The sequence below is a fragment of the Erpetoichthys calabaricus genome, chromosome 8, assembly GCF_900747795.2.
Source record: "Erpetoichthys calabaricus chromosome 8, fErpCal1.3, whole genome shotgun sequence".
In the NCBI taxonomy this organism is placed as follows: Eukaryota; Metazoa; Chordata; class Cladistia; order Polypteriformes; family Polypteridae; genus Erpetoichthys; species Erpetoichthys calabaricus.
In genome coordinates this window covers 83,426,837-83,450,844 of record NC_041401.2, presented here as the reverse complement: position 1 = coordinate 83,450,844, position 24,008 = coordinate 83,426,837, and the positions used below count along the sequence as shown (strand labels likewise).

At 39.7% G+C, this 24,008-nt stretch overlaps 1 protein-coding gene across 1 annotated transcript in view; it reads left to right on the top strand.

Moving 5' to 3' along the window:
* Nucleotides 1–386: 386 nt before the first annotated feature.
* Nucleotides 387–24,008, top strand: part of LOC114655773 (peripheral-type benzodiazepine receptor-associated protein 1) — a 380,104-nt gene continuing 356,482 nt past the window's right edge. The window contains exon 1 of the mRNA XM_051930810.1: nucleotides 387–889. The gene's annotated coding sequence lies outside the window, so the exon portion shown is untranslated. The remainder of the gene's footprint in view (nucleotides 890–24,008) is intronic.

The following is a 24,008-nucleotide window of genomic DNA, read 5'->3' as shown; positions in this document are numbered from 1 at the left end:
TCCTATATGGAACTGCTTACCTCATCCAAGCCAGGATGGTGATCCCCAAGCACATATTGCTTGACAATACTTAAAAAATCTTACATTGACAAAATATTTCATGTTAAATCGATTTAGAACAATATTGTGTACATGAATACATTATATAATTTAAATTTTAATTACATTTTATTTCAATATTGTACTTAAATGTGACGTGTTAAATTTTAATTAATTTTCATATCTAGTTTGTACTTAAATGTGACGTGACAGGACTATTCTAATTATATTTTTATTGTGTTCATAAATTCAAAAAAAAGTGTTTACAATTTTTTATGAGTTTAATTTTACAGACCTGGGTATCTGATTTGTGGAGTAGAATTCACGTACATATAAATATGCATTTATTGAGAAAAGCCCCAGGCTGTTAAATTTGAATATTCACGACGTGGGTGAACTGTTCTCTTTCCCTGAACAGATTCAACGGTAGTGGAGGTCTGTAAAGCATGTAATCCCAGCAATCTCCATCTTCCAAGTCTCGGAAAGTTATTGACTTCCACGCTTTTTATTGTAGCCACCAGAGGGCGCGGTCGCCTTTTTTCACGGATACTTAGATGGAGGTCGCGTTTTTCCCGTCGGTCGCTAGTAGACGCCTGTGCCACGTCTCACTGGAAGACTCACGAGTAGCGGGTCTGTTTGCGAGCAGAAGTGGCCCTTTTTAAAATTCTGTGTCTTGTGTCTTAATGCAGATAAGGGGGCAAAACCGCCGGTCAGCCTGAAGCACTTGTTAACATGTTTTACAAGGAGTGGTTGTCCAGTGTATCTTATTGAGGTCACCAGTTTTCTTCTTCCATACTTTGTTACATTCTGAGTAGTCAATGGATTTTATTCAGTTGAGTGTTTGAGGTAAGTTTTTTCTTTGTCTGAGCTCCTTTTTCCGGTGCAGCCCAGCACACTAAATGGTTGCGTGTGTGTCGTGTGTCGCTGTAATGTTGGCTGTGGAATCCGCTAGAACCGCCTCCCCACGCGCGTGCCCGCACGCACGCGCACACACGCGCATACACACTGCGGGGAGGGAAGGGGGTGGAAGTAGTGTGTTTTTCGAGTCTCGGGTTCCCCAGGTCTCTACGTCTTGTGTTTTCCCGAGTCCACAAGGTGAATCGTGAAGGCGGCAGCGAGCGCCTCCTAGAGAAGGGCTGCCCAACTGTGACTTGTCTCGAATCCCAAATTGATTTAACCATTGCAGCTTCATTGTGTGGATTTCATCCTGCCATGTTCTTACAGTGTTGTGTCGGCGACTTATGTGGCTACTTAGCTGTGCGTTTAGCCAACGAAGTATTAGGGACACGGTCAAAGGGGGCTGGGATTGTCCTAAAAAGCACCTTCTGTTGTGCCGCTCTGCAGTTAAGTGGAGCACGGAGTTGCCTTCTCCCGTTTTCTGTTATGTTAAGGGCAGCCCAAGCCCAAGGCAAGAATAAGTCGTATCCAGGGCCACTCTCGTCCATGGTTTCATTAGTGCGGTTCTGTGTACACTGTTAATCCACACTGTTCAGCGCATCTATTGTGAACATGATAGGTATCAAATGACAGCTGACAGTTATTAGTCATGTGTGTGGCTCATGAGACCAGGATTGAGTTTGCATTTTGTCTCCTAAAATCGTGAGCACCTTTGCTTTTGTTACACTAGACTTTTGCCATTGCTCACAAGGATACAGGAAAAAATGAATCCTGCATGGGACACTGGTACATTTTAAGGGGCAGGTTAATTTATATTAACATTAGACAATTCAGCATTTTATAGTTTGAGTTTGTGCAGTACATGTATAGCAGTTTATTTATGTCTTTGTTCACTACTTAGTAGTTGTCAGATCTTTGTGTGGTGAAGAAAGGCATAGACTATGGGAAGTGAAGGAAGGAAGTTGGAAAGAGCGCCGCATGCCTTCTCCAGCAGCAGATTTCCTTTGCAGTACAGAGGAAACTCCACCTATTGGGTCATGTTTGTTACATTGATTTGTTTTGCAAAGAGAATTTTGTGTACTAGCCTTTTTTGAAGGCTGCTACATGTGTTATCTCTTTCTTTCAGCTTGGTGTTTAAATGTTCCAGTTCCCCATCCAGGGTTGGTTCCTGCCTTACAAACAATGCTGCTAGGTTTATTCGTGCAATTCTTTTGGCTGATACAATTATCCAGGGTGACTCACAAGATTAAGAAATATTACATTTGTTTACAGAATTTTTTTATAACTGGATCACGAGGTTAAGTTAATTGCTTATGGCCACATAGTCACAGGCAAGAACTGAACCAGCAAAACTGCGGTTTAACACTGGAAAAAACACGTAGTCCCGGCCCACCTTAAATCCCTTTGCACCTCTCCATCAGTGTCTTTTGTTTTGTAAATGTTTTGATCAGCACAAGCAGCCTGCTGTTTCATCCCCCGCCTTGACGGAGCTCAACTCTCCCAGCTGAAGCCAAGGCTCCTTATCTGAGTGTGATGTTCCTGGAGTTATATAGGGTAAATAATACAGTATATCGTTATTTGGAACACATGCATTTCATGGGTGTTACGTGTCAACAAAGATCTGGGTAAGTGTAGGATGAAAGGAAATGTGAGAAATGCAAGAAATGCTGAACACATACGTTTTTATAGTATAAATGTGTGCGTGCATGGGTTTTTAACTCATTGACAGCCACATGTAAATCGAATGCTTTTTTTTTTTGGTTATATTCTTGAACTAGCAAAATAGCCGCGCTTCGCAGCGGAGAAGTAGTGTGTTAAAGAGGTTATGTAAACATATATTTATACATATACATATATACATATATATACATATCTACATATACACATATCTACATATAGCAAAATACCCGCGCTTCGTAGCAGTGTGTTAAAGAGGTTATGTAACCATATATATATACATAAACATATATACATATATATACATATCTACATATACACATATCTACATATACATATATATACATATACACATCCACATATACATTTATATATACATATACAAATTTACATATCTATCCATCCATCCATTTTCCAACCCGCTGAATCCGAACACAGGGTCACGGGGGTCTGCTGGAGCCAATCCCAGCCAACACAGGGCACAAGGCAGGAACCAATCCTGGGCAGGGTGCCAACCCACTGCAGGACACACACAAACACACCCACACACCAAGCACACACTAGGGCCAATTTAGAATCGCCAATCCACCTAACCTGCATGTCTTTGGACTGTGGGAGGAAACCGGAGCGCCCGGAGGAAACCCACGCAGACACGGGGAGAACATGCAAACTCCATGCAGGGAGGACCCAGGAAGCGAACCCAAGTCCCCAGATCTCCCAACTGCGAGGCAGCAGCGCTACCCACAGCGCCACCGTGCCGCCCATTTACATATCTACATATATATATAGATATAAATATAGACATACATATATACATACATACATTCACATATATATATATATATATATATATATATATATATATACTGTATATATACATATCTACTTATTGGCTCTTGTATTTAGGATATAGCGGGTTGGATAATGGATGGATGGACATCTGTATGCATAGCCCTATTTGCCCGTTTTCGTTTTTTTTCTTTCTTCAGTAATATTTCAGTAAACCCGGAGCTTGTCCGTTCAAATCCTGGTACTGACACCACTGTGTGACCCTGAGGAAGTCACTTCACCTGCCTGTGCTGCAAAAAACAAAAGTAATGTAACAAATTGTACCTCAGATGTTGCAAGCTGCTGGAATAAAGGCATAAGTAAAATAGATAAATATGTATTATACACATAGGAACTATTCATTTATTTTCAGTTAAGTCATCTGCAGCAAACCTTTATAAATGAGGGTTTCTCCTTTTTAGATAGTGCAAACTGTTTCTTCTTCATTGACGTTTTCTCTTGGAGAGCTTTTTTCATTTCATTGAAAATTAAAGCAGCAGCTGCCAAATTTTGTAGCTTTCTTATTAATTTTTCAACATTGTGTAAAATAAATGTATAAAGTAACATAAAAGGTTTAAATACTGGTTATCCTTTTACACTAAAATATTACTAAAGAGATACAAAAAAAGTAAAATGGATATGTTCTTTTTCTTTAAGGAGATGAAATATTACTGAAGAAAGAAAAAAAAAAACTAAAACAGCCAAATGGGGCTATGCATACGAACTTAAAAGGTTTAAATAAAACAGAAATATATATTTTATTTTTACTTGCTTAACTTGTAGAGGGTGTATCCTGTAGGAAATCCCTAACTTTTTTCGTGAAAGCCCGTTTCAGTCAATAAGTCTTAAAAAAAGGTGTAAAGATATTGACAATAAGCTAAGCAAACCCAGCAAGACATGGAATCGTTTAAATCAAGTATCATTACATCTTCTTTTCTTAAAGAGAAGTAAGGCAGTACTTACAAGCTTACATATTTATATATAGACATACATACATATATATATATATATCTATATCCGAAGCCGTGCAAGCACACTCTTGAGAATGCAACGTATAGTTGTACAGAAGAAAAGCAATCTTGCCTCAAATCAATGGCAACCTTTTGTAGGTCTATGAACTTAATTTAAACTTTAGGTTTACACAGTGCTTTCTTTCCGAAGTACCTGCACTCATGAATATGTCTGTATGTGTCAGTCGGTCAAATCCACGCGCTTCGCACTGGCGAAGTACCGCTTTTAAATTTTTATTAAGAAGAAAAGAAAACCTTTTTAAATTGAGGGAAAATATACTAATAACAGTTTGTTAAGGATCTGTTTTTTTGTGAAGCTGCCTTCACTCGAGTGATCACTTCGAGCTGACTTGCTGGCCAACTATAAGCATTACCTGGTAGGTAATCACCCATACAATCAGATTGTGAATCAGACTACGAATGCCGTGAATGTAATTACCCCAATCTACATGTTGTCAAATAAACGAACCACACGCCATGGCGCAATTTTAGGGGCTTTGCCTGTAGTGCTGACGTCCGAGGTTCGATTCCCGTAAGGGAGTGAAGTGAGTGGCTGGTTACCTACCAGGTAACGCTTATGGTTGGCCAGCAAGTGAGGTAACATCAGCCACGGTGCCTTCAGTTGTGAGAAGCAGATCATAGAATGGTTGAAAATAGTTTACTGTCAAATAATGCAAAGAGTACGCGACACGTCTTTCCCCCTTATTCTTGGCTCATCAGGCGTACACACTCACTGCACTCGCTTACGGTAATCGAACCTCGGACGTCGGCGCTAGAGGGGCTTCGCAGCGGTGAAGTATTGCTTTTAAATTTTAATTAAGAAGAAAAGAAAACCTTTTTAAATTCAGTCTTAAAAAGAGGTGTAAAGATATTGACAATAAGCTACGCAAACCCACCAAGAAATGCAATCGTTTAAATCAAGGCTCGAGTCGAAAAACACCATCCCATAATATTAGTTAACGATTAACACATTTCTGTAAGCATACAATACAACTGATAATATGTTGTGCTTATTTATCTGGTGTACCGACATTTTTGCGCGTTTAACGTCTGAAATCTAACGTGGTTTGTGCCCTTCAGAATGAAAACAGTTTGCATTTACCTTTTTAATAAAAGGCGAGCTTTTAAGCCTGAGAAATCACCCTGTAAATGCACACGTTTAATTGCACATGTGTTAATATGTATGCTTACATAGTATTAAAAGACACTCAAAAATTAATATCATTTACCTTTGTTCCCGCGTTTGACTCGTGCTGTAAATCTCTTCCTTGTTTTTAGTTCACGTGATTATGTAGGAGGCGTGATGATGCGATACGTGACTCCGCCTCCTCCATCTATAATAATAAAAGGCAAAGCCCTCACTGACTGATTCACTCACTCACTGACTGACTGACTCACTCATCACTAATTCTCCAACTTCCCGTGTAGGTGGAAGGCTGAAATTTGGCAGGCTCATTCCTTACAGCTTACTTACAAAGGTTAGGCAGGTTTCATTTCGAAATTCAACGCGTAATGGTCATAACTGGAACCTCTTTTTTCACAATATACTGTAATGGACGGCAGCTCGATGGCCGTGGGAGGAGGAGTTGAGTGTCACGTCATCACGCCTCCCACGTAATCGCGTGAAAAGACTGTGAACACAGTAGGGACAAATGAAGGAGGAGCCGCAAACAGCGAAGAACAAAAAATTCATTAAACAATTGAGAAGGGAGCGAGTGAAGCATACAAGCATGTTCATAAGGGAAACAAAGCACGGTGTAAAACGTACGTTTAAATTAAGTTTATAGAAACGCTCCCGCTGCGGATTGCAATAACGTGAAAAGACTGTGAATGCAGTAGGGACAACTGAAGGAGGAGCCGCAAACAGCGAAGAACAAAAAATTCATTAAACAATTGAGAAGGGAGCGAGTGAAGCATACAAGCATGTTCATAAGGGAAACAAAGCACGGTGTAAAACGTAAGTTTAAATTAAGTTTATAGAAACGCTCCCCCTGCGGATTGCAATAACATATTCGCGAGATAAAAGTTTAATGAGAAGACACGAGGTATAAACGAACCACACGCCGTGGCGCAACGTTAGGGGCAACAGTTTCAACCATTCTATGATCTGCTTCTCGCAACTGAAAGACGGCACATGGCGGATGTTAGCCGACTTGCTGACCGCAACATTAGGGGCTTCAACTCTGGCGCTGACGCCACATCTCAGTGCCAACACTTTGCAGACTCTACTTAAAAGACACGCCCTCCTCACTGGACAGTTAAAAAGACCAATCAAACTAACGATGACATCAAGTATTACCCAATCAAAAGTAGGAAAGGAGGCATCTTCATAAAATGCGTGTGGGATGATTTGCATAAGACGCTGCTTTAAAAAAAATGATAAAAAAAATACGGGACAAATCCCGTCCAGTATTGATTCAAAACGGGACGCGCAATTTCATTCTCAAATGCGGCACGATTCCGTATTTTAAAGGACGGGTGGCAACCCTACAGTGCCAGGTAACCACCCATACAATCAGATTGTGATTCAGACTAGGAATGCAATGAATGTAATTACCCCGATCTACATACAAGGCGAAAGTCTTGCAACATTCAAAGATGATGGTTTGGGATAAGTACACCATACAACATAAAAGAGCTTATGAAGCCTTGAACCGAAAAAACCAACATTTCAGAGATCGTAAAAAAAAAAATAGGAGGTAATGTCGTTTTACTCGCTGTAGATTTTATTCAAACATTACCAGTTATTCCACGAGGGAGACCAGCAGATGAACTCAACGCGTGTTTAAAATCCATGCTTCTTCCACGCTCGGTTATATGTCGCGTGTTCTCGGGTAGGTACACCAAAAAATGTATACATTTAAGCATGTAATGGACAAACAAAAAATGAGGTATACCCGAGGGCACTGCAGTAGTACTTAATCTAACTTTACTTCTTAAATGTTAATGTTTTACTGTTTAATAATTTATACGCTTCTTATATGTTGTTCAAATTCTTTTATCAAAATACCAGTGACAGCGCAATGCACGATAACATGGAGTGAATACACCATACGCATCCGCCCACGGCCGCCCTGGTGTGCGCAGATACGAGTTGATTCTACAATAAAATAAAATAAACATAAAAAGAGTAATACAATCATCACCCATAAAGCGGATAGTAGACGTGACGTACTATATGTGTACCAGATTTCAAGTCAATAGGTGAAACGGTTTGCGAGCTACAGGTGATTTAAAATCCTGGACAGACACACAAATTGCCACGGTAGCAAATTACAGAAGAAGATTTTACTGTTTAATAATTTATATTTATATAAAATGTGCTTCTTATATATTACTTCATATTCTCATATGATAATGATGTTAATATTTATATTGATTTCTATGTTATTGAAACTGCATGTATGTGTGTATATGTATGTATATATATATATATATATATATATATATATATATATATATATACTAGCAAAATACCCGCGCTTCGCAGCAGAGAAGTAGTGTGTTAAAGAGGTTATGAAAAAAAAAGGAAACATTTTAAAAATAACGTAACATGATTGTCAATGTAATTGTGTTGTCATTGTTATAAGTGTTGCTGTCTTTTTTATATATATATATATATATATATATATATATATTATATATAATATACACACACACAAACATTTATATACATATACATATATATACATATCTACATATACACATATCTACATATATATACACACATACATAAACACACACATAAGACTTATTGACTGAAACGGGCTTTCACGAAAACAGTTAGGGCTTTGCTACAGGATACACCCTCCACAAGTTAACCAAGTAAAAATAAAATACATATTTCTGTTTTATTTAAACCTTTTAAGTTCATATGCATAGCCCCATTTGGCTGTTTAATTTTTTTTTTCTTTCTTCAGTAATATATATATATATATATATATATATATATATATATATATATATATATATATATGTATATGTGAATGTATGTATGTATATATCTATGTCTATATATATATATATGTAGATATGTAAATTTGTATATGTATATATATGTTTATGCGGATGTGTATATACGTATGTATATGTAGATATGTGTATATGTAGATATGTATATATATATGTTTATGTATATATATGTTTATGTGTGTGTGTGTGCATATTATATATATAAAAGACAGCAACACTCATAACAATGACAACACAATTACATTGACAATCATGTTACGTTATTTTTAAAATGTTTCCTTTTTTTTCATAACCTCTTTAACACATTACTTCTCCGCTGCGAAGCGCGGGTATTTTGCTAGTGTATATATATATATATATATATATATATATATATATATATATATATATATATATATATATATATATATATACTGTATATATACATATCTACTTATTGGCTCCTGTATTTAGGATATGGCAGGTTGGATAATGGACGGATGGACATTTGTATGCATAGCCCCATTTGCCCGTTTTCGTTTTTTTTCTTTCTTCAGTAATATTTCAGCAAACCCGGAGCTTGTCAGTTCAAATCGTGGTACTGACACCACTGTGTGACCCTGAGGAAGTCACTTCACCTGCCTGTGCTGCAAAAAACAAAAGTAATGTAACAAATTGTACCTCAGATGTTGTAAGTTGGTGGAATAAAGGCATAAGTAAAATAGATAAATATGTATTATACACATAGGAACTATTCATTTATTTTCAGTTAAGTCATCTGCAGCAAACTTTTATAAATGAGGGTTTCTGATTGTTAGATAGTGCAAACTGTTTCTTCTTCATTGACGTTTTCTCTTGGAGAGCTTTTTTCATTTAATTGAAAATGAAAGCAGCAGCTGCCAAAATATGTAGCTTTCTTATTAATTTTTCAACATTGTGTAAAATAAATGTATAAAGTAACATAAAAGGTTTAAATACTGGTTATCCTTTTACAGTAAAATATTACTAAAGAGATACAAAAAAAGTAAAATGGATATGTTCTTTTTCTTTAAGGAGATTAAATATTACTGAAGAAAGAAAAAAAAATGAAACAGCCAAATGGGGCTATGCATATGAACTTAAAAGGTTTAAATAAAACAAAAATATATATTTTATTTTTACTTGCTTAACTTGTGGAGGGTGTATCCTGTAGCAAAGCCCTAACTTTTTTCGTGAAAGCCCGTTTCAGTCAATAAGTCTTATGTGTGTGTTTATGTATGTGTGTATATATATGTAGGTATGTGTATGTGTAGATATGTATATATATGTATATGTATATAAATGTTTATGTGTGTGTGTATATTATATTATATATATAATATATATATATATATATATATATATATATATATATATATATATATATATATATATATATATAAAAGACAGCAACACTTATAACAATGACAACACAATTACATTGACAATCATGTTACGTTATTTTTAAAATGTTTCCTTTTTTTTCATAACCTCTTTAACACACTACTTCTCCGCTGCGAAGCGCGGGTATTTTGCTAGTATATATATATATATACATACATATACACACATACATGCAGTTTCAATAACATAGAAATCAATATAAACATTAACATCATTATCATATGAGAATATGAAGTAATATATAAGAAGCACATTTCATATAAATATAAATTATTAAACAGTAAAATCTTCTTCTGTAATTTGCTACCGTGGCAATTTGTGTGTCTGTCCAGGATTTTAAATCACCTGTAGCTCGCAAACCGTTTCATCTATTGACTTGAAATCTGGTACACATATAGTACGTCACGTCTACTATCCGCTTTATGGGTGATGATTGTATTACTCTTTTTATGTTTATTTTATTTTATTGTAGAATCAACTCCTATCTGCGCACACCAGGGCAGCCGTGGGCGGATGCGTATGGTGTATTCACTCCATGTTATCGTGCATTGCGCTGTCACTGGTAATTTGATAAAAGAATTTGAACAACATATAAGAAGCGTATAAATTATTAAACAGTAAAACATTAACATTTAAGAAGTAAAGTTACATTAAGTACTACTGCAGTGCCTTCGGGTATACCTCATTTTTTGTTTGCCCATTACATGCTTAAATGTATACATTTTTTGGTGTACCTACCCGAGAACACGCGACATATAACCGAGCGTGGAAGAAGCATGGATTTTAAACACGCGTTGAGTTCATCTGCTGGTCTCCCTCGTGGAATAACTGGTAATGTTTGACTAAAATCTACAGCGAGTAAAACGACATTACCTCCTATTTTTTTTTTTACGATCTCTGAGATCTTGCTTTTTTCGGTTCAAGGCTTCATAAGCTCTTTTATGTTGTATGGTGTACTTATCCCAAACCATCATCTTTGAATGTTGCAAGACTTTCGCCTTGTATGTAGATCGGGGTAATTATATTCATTGCATTCCTAGTCTGAATCACAATCTGATTGTATGGGTGGTTACCTGGCACTGTAGGGTTGCCACCCGTCCTTTAAAATACGGAATCGTGCCGCATTTGAGAATGAAATTGCGCGTCCCGTTTTGAATCAATACGGGACGGGATTTGTCCCGTATTTTTTTTTATCATTTTTTGTAAAGCAGCGTCTCATGCAAATCATCCCACACGCATTTTATGAAGATGCCTCCTTTCCTACTTTTGATTGGGTAATACTTGATGTCATCGTTAGTTTGATTGGTCTTTTTAACTGTCCAGTGAGGAGGGCGGGTCTTTTAAGTAGAGTCTGCAAACTGTTGGCACTGAGATGTGGCACCCGCTGCAGTATGCGTCCCTTATTTTTTTGTATTAAAAGTGGTAACCCTACCTGGCAGGTAACACTTAAGTTTGGTCTTGAAGTCGTCTAAAATCCGCCACGTGCCCTCTTTTAATTGCGAGAAGCAGATATATATAGCCAAATTCTCGCGGTTCGTTGCGGCGAAGTACTGCTTTTAATTTTTTAATAAGAAAAGAAAACCTTTTTAAACGGATCGAAAATATACCAATAACAATTTGACAGTATGTAGATCGTGGTAATTACATTCATGGCATTTGTTTTCTGAATCACAATCTGACTGTATGGGTGGTTACCTGCCAGGTAACGCTTGTGGTTGGTCAGGAAGTCGCCTTACATCCGCCACGTGCCCTCTTTCTGTTTCCAGAAGCTGATCATAGAATGGTTTTAATAGTTTACTTTCAAATAATGCAAAGAGTATGCGACACGTGTTTCTCCCTAATTCTGGGCTCATCAGGCATACACACTCACTGCATCCCCTCTCGTGAATCGAATCTCTATCGTCAGCGCCAGAGTTGAAGCCCCTAACGTTGCCGTCAGCAAGTCGGCTAACATCCGCCATGTGCCGTCTTTCAGTTGCGAGAAGCAGATCATAGAATGGTTGAAACTGTTGCCCCTAACGTTGCGCCACGGCGTGTGGTTCGTTTATATTACATTTTACATTTTACATTTACATCATTTAGCAGACGCTCTTATCCAGAGCGACTTACAACAGTGCTTAGTAGTCTACGACTGTTCTTCAGTCTTTAAGGCTAGGATTAAATCTACTGTCATTAAACAAGTTACCGCTGACCAAGTTGTATACAAAACCCTGCTAGAAGAAAATAGTAAGTTAGTACAAATTTTTTTTTTTTTTTTTTGAAAAAAAAAAAAGGGTAGAAAAAAAAAGTATGGGGACTTTAGTCCAAGTGCTGTTGAAAGAAGTGTGTCTTCAGGCGATGTTTGAAGACAGTGAGGGTCTCCGCTGTTCGTACAGCAAGAGGAAGTTCGTTCCACCACTGAGGAGCCAACACTGCAAAGAGTCTTGATGCATGTCGTCCTCTTCTTTTAGGTAAGGGTGGTTCGAGACGTGCAGTGCGTGATGTTCTGAGACAGCGAGAAGTGACACGCTGCTTGACCAGTGCCGATATGTAAGGTGGTGCAGCTCCAGTTTTGGCCTTAAAGGCAAGTGTTAGGGTTTTGAACCTGATGCGGGCAGCCACAGGGAACCAGTGCAGGTTCCGCAGCAGAGGTGTAGTGTGCGAGAATTTGGGAATATCAAAAACGAGTCTTGCAGCTGCATTCTGGATCAGTTGAAGTGGTCGTGTTGCCTTTAGTGAAAGTCCAGACAGCAGAGAGTTGCAGTAGTCCAGCTTAGAGATGACCAAGGTCTGGACGAGAAGCTGAGTAGCCTCTGTAGTGAGAAAGGGGCGGATTCTCCTAATGTTGTAAAGGAGATATCTGCAGGACCTGGAGAGGTTGCTGATGTGTGGAGAGAAAGACAATTCTTCGTCTAGAGTGACACCAAGACTTCTTGCCGTTTTTGAGGGGACGATAACCGAGTTGTCAAGAGAGATTGCAAGGTCAAGATTCGGAGATGAGTTGCCTCTGATATACAAGAGTTCAGTCTTCTCATTAAACTTTTATCTCGCGAATATGTTATTGCAATCCGCAGCGGGAGCGTTTCTATAAACTTAATTTAAACTTACGTTTTACACCGTGCTTTGTTTCCCTTATGAACATGCTTGTATGCTTCACTTGCTCCCTTCTCAATTGTTTAATGAATTTTTTACTCTTCGCATTTTTGCGGCTCTTCCTTCATTTCCCCCTACTTCGTTCTTTTATCTCGCGAATATGTTATTGCAATCCTTAACGGGAGCGTTTCAATAAACTGATTGAAAATAGTTTTGCATTTACCTTTTTAGTAAAAGGCGAGCTTTTAAGCCTGAGAAATCACCCCGTAAATGCACACGTTTAATTGCACATGTGTTAATATGTATGGTTACACAGTATTAAAAGACAGTCAAAAATGAACGTTATTTACCTTCGTTCCCGCGTTTGACTCGTGCTGTAAATCTCTTCCTTGTTTTTAGTTCACGTGATTACGTAGGAGGCGTGATGACGCGATACGTGACTCCGCCTCCTCCATTACAGTATATGGACAAAAAATATGTTCCAGTTATGACCATTACGCGTAGAATTTCGAAATGAAACCTGCCTAACTTTTGTAAGTAAGCTGTAAGGAATGAGCCTGCCAAATTTCAGCCTTCCACCTACACAGGAAGTTCGAGAATTAGTGATGAGTGAGTCAGTCAGTCAGTCAGTCAATCAGTCAGTGAGTCAGTGAGGGCTTTGCCTTTTATTAATATGTATAGATATATATATATATATATATATATATATATATATATATCTGTATGTGTATATATATATGTATGTGTATACAGTAATCCCTCCTCCATCGCGGGGGTTGCGTTCCAGAGCCACCCGCGAAATAAGATAATCCGCGAAGTAGAAACCATATGTTTATATGGTTATTTTTATATTGTCATGCTTGGGTCACAGATTTGCGCAGAAACACAGGAGGTTGTAGAGAGACAGGAACATTATTCAAACACTGCAAACAAACATTTGTCTCTTTTTCAAAAGTTTAAATTGTGCTCCATGACAAGACAGAGATGACAGTTCTGTCTCACAATTAAAAGAATGCAAACATATCTTCCTCTTCAAAGGAGCAAACAAATCAATAGGGCTGTTTGGCTTTTTAAGTATGCGAAGCACCGCGGCACAAAGCTGTTGAAGGTGGCAGCTCACACCCCCTCCGTCAGGAGCAGACAGAGAGAGAGAGACAGATAAAAAAATCAATACGTGCCCTTCGTGCTTTTAAGTATGCGAAGCACTGGGCAGCATGTCGCTTCACGAAGCAGCTGCACAGAAGGTAGCCAACGTGAAGATAATCTTTCAGCATTTTTAGACGAGCGTCCGTATCGTCTAGGTGTGCAAACAGCCCCCCTGCTCAATCCCCCTACGTCAGGATCAGAAAAAGTCAGCGCAAGAGAGGGAGAGAGAGAGAGAGAGAGAGAGAAAAGTAAGCTGGGTAGCTTCTCAGCCATCTGCCAATAGTGTCCCTTGTATGAAATCAACTGGGCAAACAAACTGAGGAAGCATGTACCAGAAATTAAAAGACCCATTGTCCGCAGAAACCCGCGAAGCAGCGAAAAATCCGCGATATATATTTAAATATGCTTACATATAAAATCCGCGATGGAGTGAAGCCGCGAAAGGCGAAGCGCGATATAGCGAGGGATCACTGTATATAAAGGAGAGTTGGGATCCGAGAGACTGTGTTTGTGTGTTTGTGGAGGGATGGAGAGTTAAGGCGGGTGTTGGAGTCACGTGATCATCTCCCCTCCCATTCACCTCATTTCATTCACTTCATTTCGCTCCAAGCTGAGCTCCGCAGCTGGCGCGGTCTTGCTGTTCTTGATTTGCTTTTCACATGGCCAAGTATACGTTGCATGCTCAAGAGTAAGCTCAGCGCACAACTTGGTCATATTACAACCGGATGGGCGAACTGAGAACATGGTATACAAAGAGATCCTTAACAAATAATTATTGGTATAATTTCCCTCAGTTGATTATTTAAAATTTTAAAGCAGTACTTCGCCGCTGCGAAGCGCGGGTATTTTGCTAGTTAGAGTATATGGACAAAAAACAGGTTCCAGTTATGACCATTACGCGTAGAATTTCGAAATGAAACCTGCCTAACTTTTGTAAGTAAGCTGTAAGGAATGAGCCTGCCAAATTTCAACCTTCCACCTACACGGGAAATTGGAGAATTAGTGTTGAGTGAGTGAGTGAGTGAGTCAGTCAGTCAGTCAGTCAGTCAGTCAGTCAGTCAGTCAGTCAGTCAGTCAGTGAGGGCTTTGCCTTTTATTAATATGTTTAGATAAATGCGCATGTGTTTATTTGATATTTGGACTAAAGTCTTCATGCATTATACACTTCACGTCATTATTAGTATAACATGGAAAATGTTTCTGCTTTAGGTATGTGTTCAGCATTTTTTGCCTCGCTTTTCCTTTCATGTTACACTTTCCCAGATCTTTGTAGACACGGAACACACATGAAATGCATGTATTCCAAATACCGATATACCATATTATTTACCCAATACAACTCCAGGAACCTCACACGCAGATAAGGAGCCTTGGCTTGAGCTGGGAGAACCTTTTACCCAAGTTGAGCTCCGTCAAGGCAGGGGATGGTACAGCAGGCTTTTTGTGCTGATCGACACATTTACAGAACAAAAGACGGTGATGGAGAGGTACGAAGGGATTTAAGGTGGGCTGGGAATATGAGTGTTTTCGTAGGCTTCAGGGATTCTAGTGTTAAAAATACCAATGTCTTAGCCACTGTAATGCTCAGTCTGCTTGGCTATGAGTAAGCTGTAGCCCTTCCATGACCCTAAACTGGAATAAGCATCTCCAGCAACGGATGGGCTAATGCCTTTTCTTACCAAATCTACAGAGGATAGCAATGTTTCATCCTCTGTTTTTATGCATCTATTCTCATATTTCAAGTCAAGTGGCTTTATTGTCATACTATCCAAATACAGTATTGCAGCATACAGTGGCATGAAATAACATTCCTCATGACTGTGGTGCAATATAAGCTGATCAGCCCCACCATCAAAACCATTGACAGGTGAAGTGAATAACATTGATTATCTTGTTACTGTGGCACCTGTCAAGGAGTGGGATATATTTTGCAGTTAGTGAATGGTCACTTGAAGGTGATGTGTTGGAAGCAGTAAAAATGGACACATGTAAAGATCTGAGAACTTTGACAAGGGTCAGACTGTGATGGCTAGGCAACTGGGTCAGAGTATCTCCAAAATGACAGGTCTTGTTGTATGTTCCCAGTATGTATCAAAAGTGGTCAACCGGCACTAAATGTGCTTGTTACATCTCTTGTAGGAGTCACTCTGGGAGCATTTCCCCTTGCATGTCTAGATTGTGTCAAGTTGGTTTGCTTCATTCAGAGAAGCAGTGCTGTGACTCTTTCCATATTAACCCGGTCACAAAATGTGGAACCAGTAAACCCGCACAAAAATCTCATTTCATTTACTGGTGTTCTTCAGTTGTCCATAGGTCTGCTTTTTAAGAGTTTTGTACTCTTGGCTATTTGATTTATATAGGAGAAATGTAAAAATAATTATACATAAAAAGTGTTAATTAGCATAAGACACCCTATTTCAGAGTGTTCATAAGAAATTTCAAAAGAAATAAATTTACTTCATGAGGTAGAAGTGTATAATATACAAGAATAGTTGTCTCATAGATTTGAAATATTTATGTGCTCTAATTTAAATGTTTAAAGTCTAAATATTCTCAATTTGTGAATTGTAGCATATATTTTTCTAAGCCTTTTGTATTAAAATAATCTTAAATATTGTAACAAACACTGAGTTTGAAGGGCACACACCAAATGACCCATAAGCCTAAGAATAGGTGTTCTTATTAAACAATGAAAGATCATACTGTGAGCAGTAGCATCTTCTCACTGTTCTGACCATGCGTAACGGCTCATAAAATAGCAGACTGGCAACTAGCCACAACTATTCTTGCCTTTAATTGTCTTCCACTCATATGCAAAGTTTCTCCCTGCAATACACTGAAAACCACTTATCTTCTGCATGGGATTTTATTTATCCTATGCTTCAAGAGTCTCTGCCTTCATTCTTGAGCCTTGCCAAGTCTGTAAAGTGTATCACGAATAATCCTGATTTTTATGGAATGTAGAGCTCTTGTCTGTGTGACAAGTCCCTTTCAATCATGTATCAATTCCTATCTATCTTAGGATAATCTGCTGACTACTACAATATTAACAAAAAGATTTGCAATACTAAATTTGCACTTTACTGCACATATGACAATAATGAAGCTAAAACATTAAATATTCTGATTAACGTAAGCTGCTCTAATGCAGGATCTTTATAAGAAATGTAGTGACTTAATTCATTAGGTAGAAGTACATAATAAACAATAATAGCTGGATCAGATATTTGATATACTGAAATGTGTGCTTCAGTTTGAATGTTTAAAGTTTAAATATTCTTGTTTATAATAGAAATGTACCATTTTTCATACTCTGATAGAGGTCCATATAGGGCTAGATACCTGGTAAAGGATCAGAGTTGACCTTGAAGTAGTCTAAAGCGATAGCCCATATGTATATGTTTGAGCGTTTTTATATTTAACTCTGAGCGTAGCTCTTGGAGGGTTAGGACTGCCTGTAAAGAATCAAATGTTGAAGATATTATCATATGTTTGATAAGCAACCTTGAAATGGCATGAAACAACACTCCGCAAACTTATATTATTGATCCCCATTTTCTCAAAGTTTTTTGAAAAGGAGTAAATTTAACCCTTTGTATCTCATTGGAGATTGAGGTAGGTTGAGGAGGCATGGACAACATCAAGTTATTGTTCTAATAATTTTTGCTGTAGACACCTATTGGTTTTTTCTTTATCATAAGGGTGTAATATCCTACGTAAAGTATGGTCTGTACCTAACCTAAAGTAAGTGTTTTGGGTTTAGAGGGCCAAAAAATAGGGGGGGGGGACCCAAAAAAAGCTTGATGCCTTGCATAACTAAACATTAAGATGAGTCTAATGGTATATCACATACATTTTTTACATTTTCTTTTACCTGTTAGTCAGGAGGTGCTGGGGAAAAAATTTAATTGATTTCAAAGCGTTAATACATAATTCATATGAACACAATTGGGTTCCCTGTGATGGTTTTAACAAAAGTAAAGATGACACCGACTCTAGTAGGATGTGTGGCAACTAATGAGGTTCAGCTTGCTTGAAGTCATGCTAGTTTATAAGTGCAATGCCAAGTGGGTGAGTGGAATTTTTGGGATGGAGTCAGACATCCTAGAAGTTGCTGCTTATTCCAGCTTTCCAATTCATCATCACGCCTACTTAATATGCCAAAGGAGTTATGCCAAAGCGTTATTTGCAGTGAATTTGCTGCATTCACCCTTGTTAATTGAATTGTTTACTGATAATTTGGCTGGTTTAGGAGAACTTTTTTTCCCCCCAGCATCCTATAAAGCTTTGCTAGGCCAGTGCAACATCCCCCAGAGCTGTAACAGCCAACATTGGATGGCAACTCCTCTCAGGTATATAATGACGATCAGTTGCATTACAGACTTATTGGGACTTTAGTTAGTAGTGATAGGCGATACTGGTAATTTTCTTTTTGATCCAATACCAAGTCATACTGAGGCCAGTATTGCAGATACCAATACTGATGCAGCCAGGGTGTCATCTTGCAAGAATGGTTAGTCTACTGTAAAAACTTACAGTATGTGTGGACATAAAATAGTCACATTTTAAAGACTACTAGCCAACCCGCGGCGTACCATATGCCGCATAATCAGACTGCTTTTTTAATGATTTTTAAGCACAGGGAGAAAATTAACATTTGAAAAATTGGTAATGAAATAAATCACCAAGAAAAGTAACATTTCATGTGCCCACCCCCAACTCGTCATTTTCCTCTTTGCACAGTCCACATGCACATGTGAGTCACGTAGACTTTTCATAGTTGTTTGCGGTTTTGGCTGCTTTTCTATGTATAATCCACCAAGTCACCCAACCATGGTAGTACCGAGGGGGTTGGGGGGAGGGGGGTGTGTACAAAGGGCAGGGATGTAATCAGTGCGAGCGTATGACCCGCTAGCCATGTTTTTGAAAGTTTGGCCCTGTGCCTTATTAATTGTCATCGCAAAGGCAAATCTAACAGGAAATTGTCTTCGTGTTAAAGTAAAAGGCAAATTATCTGCGACAAACAAACTGTTTTACACGTTGCATACCAACCCGTGGCGTAGTATACGCCGCATAGTCACTCCGCTTTTTTAATGTTTTTTAAGCAGAGGGAAAAAAATGAACATTTGCAAAATCCGTAACGCTGCTTTCAGTAAGTACAACGCACACGCGTTTAATTTGTCGGCCACTTTTTGCCAGCCGTCTTTTCTGGTTTGGGCTGCTTTTACAGTGTTACCGCTTGTGCATATTAAATTTTGAAATCCTTTGAGTAACTAATTAACTAACTAACACCCACCCACCCAGCTTGTGTGAAAAAAATGTGCCCATTCTTTCATCATTTTGTTGCAGCCTATCAAAGACTTGCTGATCATGTTTTTTAGACTCAATATACGTTGGCTTTTCACTCAGTGCGAGGGCGCGCATTCATTTCGGATTATTACATCCAGCTAGTCTGCTAGACTAATCTGCTACACGGCTGCGTTTGAAAAACCGACTCATCCCGGATGAGTTTCACTGGCATTAATGATTAGGAATCTGGTTGGAACAAAACCCTGCATCCTCAGGTGAGGAGTGGGGGTGGGCAAAGTAGTTGCAGCTATTGATTATTCAGTGTTGTTTGCCTGGGTGTCTGATCAGCGTTGACTGACATGGCTATTTTCTGCGTATCCCATGGTTGTCTTCCGGCAGTGTGAATGCCTCGAGAGACAGGGCGTCCTTGTGTGGTGAGTTGTTGCAGTTTGTGACCACCTTGCCGACATTATCCCAATGTTGGCAAACAAAGCCAACAGCCATGTTGCGAAGTTTGAGAGCAACAGTTTCGTCAATGACATTTTTCCAAAAAACACCCGACTGATAGAAACAAACAGTTACCTGATGCAGGAATTTCTATAACATTGAAAGAAGTGTTGTTTCCATGAAATACATTTGAAGCCGTAGCCATGGAGGGCAAAAGAACAGTCAACGTGGCTCACAGCTGGATTTGGCCAGCAGCACAGACCAAAGTGAGTATGTGTTTGATGAGCTGTTCGAGTTGGCGGAGGGGTAGAGTTTCTGGGCGGGGCTTCATTGTTCGTTTCCCATGGTTTTCGATGGTGGATGTGGTCGGGTGTCGTAACCAAAACGAATAATGAAAAGTCAACGTGGCTCAGAGGTGCATGTGGACTCCTAGCACAGATGAAAGGGACCAACTGGGTGGTTGGTGAGTTTTTGCGTCCGGGCACGTGAGCAGGCAGTGTGAATGCCTAGAGAGCGAGGGTAGACGTGGGCCAGGGAAAACGGAGTGTTGGTGGGCGGGGAAACGTCTTCCGTGTTCCTGCAGGACCATCTAAGAAGACGCATGTTTGTCGCGGATGTGGTGGACGCCGGTCGGGGAATAAGGAGTGTTGGTGGGCGGGGAAACGTTTTCCGTGTTCCTGCAGGACCATCTAAGAAGACGCATGTTTGTCGCGGATGCAAATTGCTGTATGTAGCGTGTAAAACAGTTTGCTATGGTGCACGCGGTCGTGTGTCGTAACCGAAAAGTCAACGTGGCTCAGAGGTGCATGTGTACTGTAGGACAGACGAACATAAATGACAGCGTTTTTTCCGAGTCGTCGCGTCCGAGTTGGTGGGCGTGGCTCTGCGAGTTGTCGTCGTATCCAATGGTCTTAGAGTTGGTTGGCGTGGCTCCTTCCTGCGTGCGCTATGGGCGTCTTACTTGTCGGCGGCTTAGTGAATCCACGCCCCTTCCGCCGTGCTTTCCATGGGTGGCTACTTGTCGGCGGCTTAGTGACTTATATACATAGATGCTTTACTATTACATGTAGTGCCAATGATCAGACTTCTTTGCTTGTTTATTAATAGAAATTATTAAACATGAAAGTAAAAAGCTGCTCATATCCCACCTTTTGATGTAGATGGGGTAGAACTTGAGGTAGATGCAGAGGTTCAGGCTGGTCCTGTAGGAACAGAGTCTAAAGTGGGCTGACTGAATTCATGCATTTCATCAAGGAGATGTATTTTTGTAGTTTCTACATTGTCACGCAAAACAAGGTTTTTAAACCTTATGCCCATTAAGGTGCTGGTTGCAAGACTGTGAAATGTTTTAATGCCATGAAATCTCCTTTTACATTGCAGTGCCAGTTCTGCTGTGAGTGGACTACTTCATTCAATAGCAGCAGTTGCTCTGTGAAGCGGTGACATAAGTGGAATTACTTTTGACACTGTCACATGTTTTTCACTTGACACTTCATGTGTTGTCTCTTCAAAGGGTCTCAGAGCCTCAGTTGTCACGTGGATCATGGAATGTACTGTACTTCCTCCTTTAAGCAGAGAGCACACTGCTCATGGAGTCTCTTCAACGTGTAAAAAACTGAATTCCACCTATTTTAGACTGACTGAATTAATTTATGCTCTGCCAGCTTCAGATGCATTTGAATTTGTTTAAGCTTGTCTGTAGCTTTTGTGCTAGATGGAAAAAGAAACAATGGCAATACATTTGTTCATAAGCTGCACAACCTCAGGAATAGTTTTAATGGCATCTTTAATGACCAAGTTTAAGGTGTAGGTAAAACAAGGATAATGTTTCCACCCAGCCTTGTGCAATGCAGATACCATATTTGCACCATTGTCTGTGGCAACGCCTAAAACTTTCTGAGTTATGCTCCATTGTGATTCTTTTAAGCTCTTCACTAAGTTATCAGCTATATGCTGTTAATGAAAACTATTGGTCTCTAAAACAAACTCTTTCATTTGCCAGTTGTCAATGAAATGACAGGAGACAGTCAAATATGCCAGCTGTAGACTGTGATGTCCACATGTCTGTTGTAAGAACCACATAGTGTGCACTTTGCAAAGCTGTCTTTACTTTGTCTTGACACTCTTTATACATATCAGCAATTGTATGTGTCATTAAGTGCTTATGGCTTGGAATTTTATAGCAGGGATCTACTGTCTTGTCCTTCACAATCATCTCTTCAAGGGTCGTTGTGTGCATCTCATGAGAAGTTATCTGTATGAAATATAGATAACACTAAGTTATATACTACAAGTTATGCTACATGTTATTATGTTTTTAAATGGGAAGTAAAGCTAATATCAAGTAATAATATATATATATATAATATACAGTATATATATTTTGTTTTACACAAATGGACATAATAAATGTAGAACGTGTGAAAATGCGCTCAAAGTATGTCCATTCACCGCCATAGCTTTACATTTTTTTATTCATAAAAACATATAAAAAGTGTAGAAAGTATAATAATGATACAAATAATAATAAGAAGAAGAACTGCACATGTGGGAGTGACAAGTTTCACTTTTGGATTCCCAAAATTACTTTCTGTTTCACTGAGTGTTTCAGTTTCACTGACCGAAAACAGATTCACCTCATTGTCAATGTTGATGAGAGGAGTCTCTTACGAGACACCATTATGAGGCTAGGAGAAGATACAACTACACTGCGATGGAAAGCGCAGAAGGAAAAGTAGCTCCCGTTTTGCGCAGTATCAATGCTTTTAATGTGAACATCGATGTTTAAAATGTTAGGATCAAAAGTATTGATCTGCCTATCCCTATTACTATAGCTAATGGTAGAGACAAGAATGAGCAACAGTGTTTTTTAGTTTTTGCTAGTTTGTTATGTTGGTTATCGTGCTGTCCACGTATTTCGTTGTGAAAGGCATGTATGGAGGGGATTCTGCATCTAAATGGGCACCTGGCAAAATTGTTGCCACTGCAGCTCCTGCCCTATTAGCTGGTGGACATGGCCCCTTTCTGCCAGCTGAGTTGCAGCATCACTATCTGGCAGATACCCAGCCATCATTATTTTGTCAGAAAGGCTGTCCCAGCACTCCACCAGCACGTGGCATTGAATGGGCAGAAGGGTCCACTTTACCACCAACACGTGGACAAGTAGGCACGGGCAGGGGTGATGCATATCATTTACTGCCCATTGGATCAACTTCCTAGGGACTGGGGAGAGTGCCGTTGGAGTGGCACCATTAGAGTTGGTGGTGCCACCACAAGGAATTGGAACCCACTCCCCTCCTTTGCCACTACCGCTTCCTCCTACTAAATAGCTGCCTTCAACCCGGACATAAGCTGCACTGAGCCATTCAGCAAGCTATGCTATGACACTGCATAGCCAGTACCAGGCTGTGCTGGAGCTGGCGTGTTTGGGTGAGAGGAGCATTACTGGACCTGTTATCTTGGCTGCCTCCCAGGGTTAGGTCTAAGGTGGGTGACACCTCGGTTGTTACAGACGAGCAGTGTGGTGTCAGATAATGGCACCAACCTCCTGGTCAGCCTATGACTCTGCAAATTGACCCATGTGCCATGTTTTGCTCATTTGCCCTAATGCCAGCACGTTACTTGCAAAAATGCAACAGAAGCACCACCACCTGCCCTCTACAGGTTGGTTTGTGATGCATCAATGCAGTGGAACTCCACCTTGTACTTGGTGGAGCAGCTGTGGGAACAGACCAAGGCATTGAACCACTGCCTGGTGGAGCAGGGTACCAGACGCCAACTACTGCCACTGGGATATCTTACTGGGCACCAGTAGTAGCAGATTCAGCAAGTCTGCAAGGTGCTGGCTTCTTTCGTGAAGGCCACTAAGTTTGTGAGCTGGGAGAACGCTAGCTAGAATAATGTGCTCCTGATGGAAAGGATAGTAGATAGCCTGCTCAAGGTGGAAGAGTGTGCCAAGGAGGACATGCCCAGTAGGCAGCTCAGCAGGGCAGGGGAGGGGCGGGACACTCTGGAAGAAGGCATGGGGCTCACAGTAGGAGGATGAGCAGGCACAGAGGGCAGTGCTTGTTGTTGGGGGGGGGGGGGGGGGACACTAAGCAGCTGGAAGAGGAAGAAGATAGTCAGAAAGTGGTGAGCAGGGGGCACCTCTCTAACATAGCTGCTCATATGCTGTAGTGCCTTAGGAGGGACCCCCTGATTAAAGCTATAAAACAGTGGGACAGTTACTGC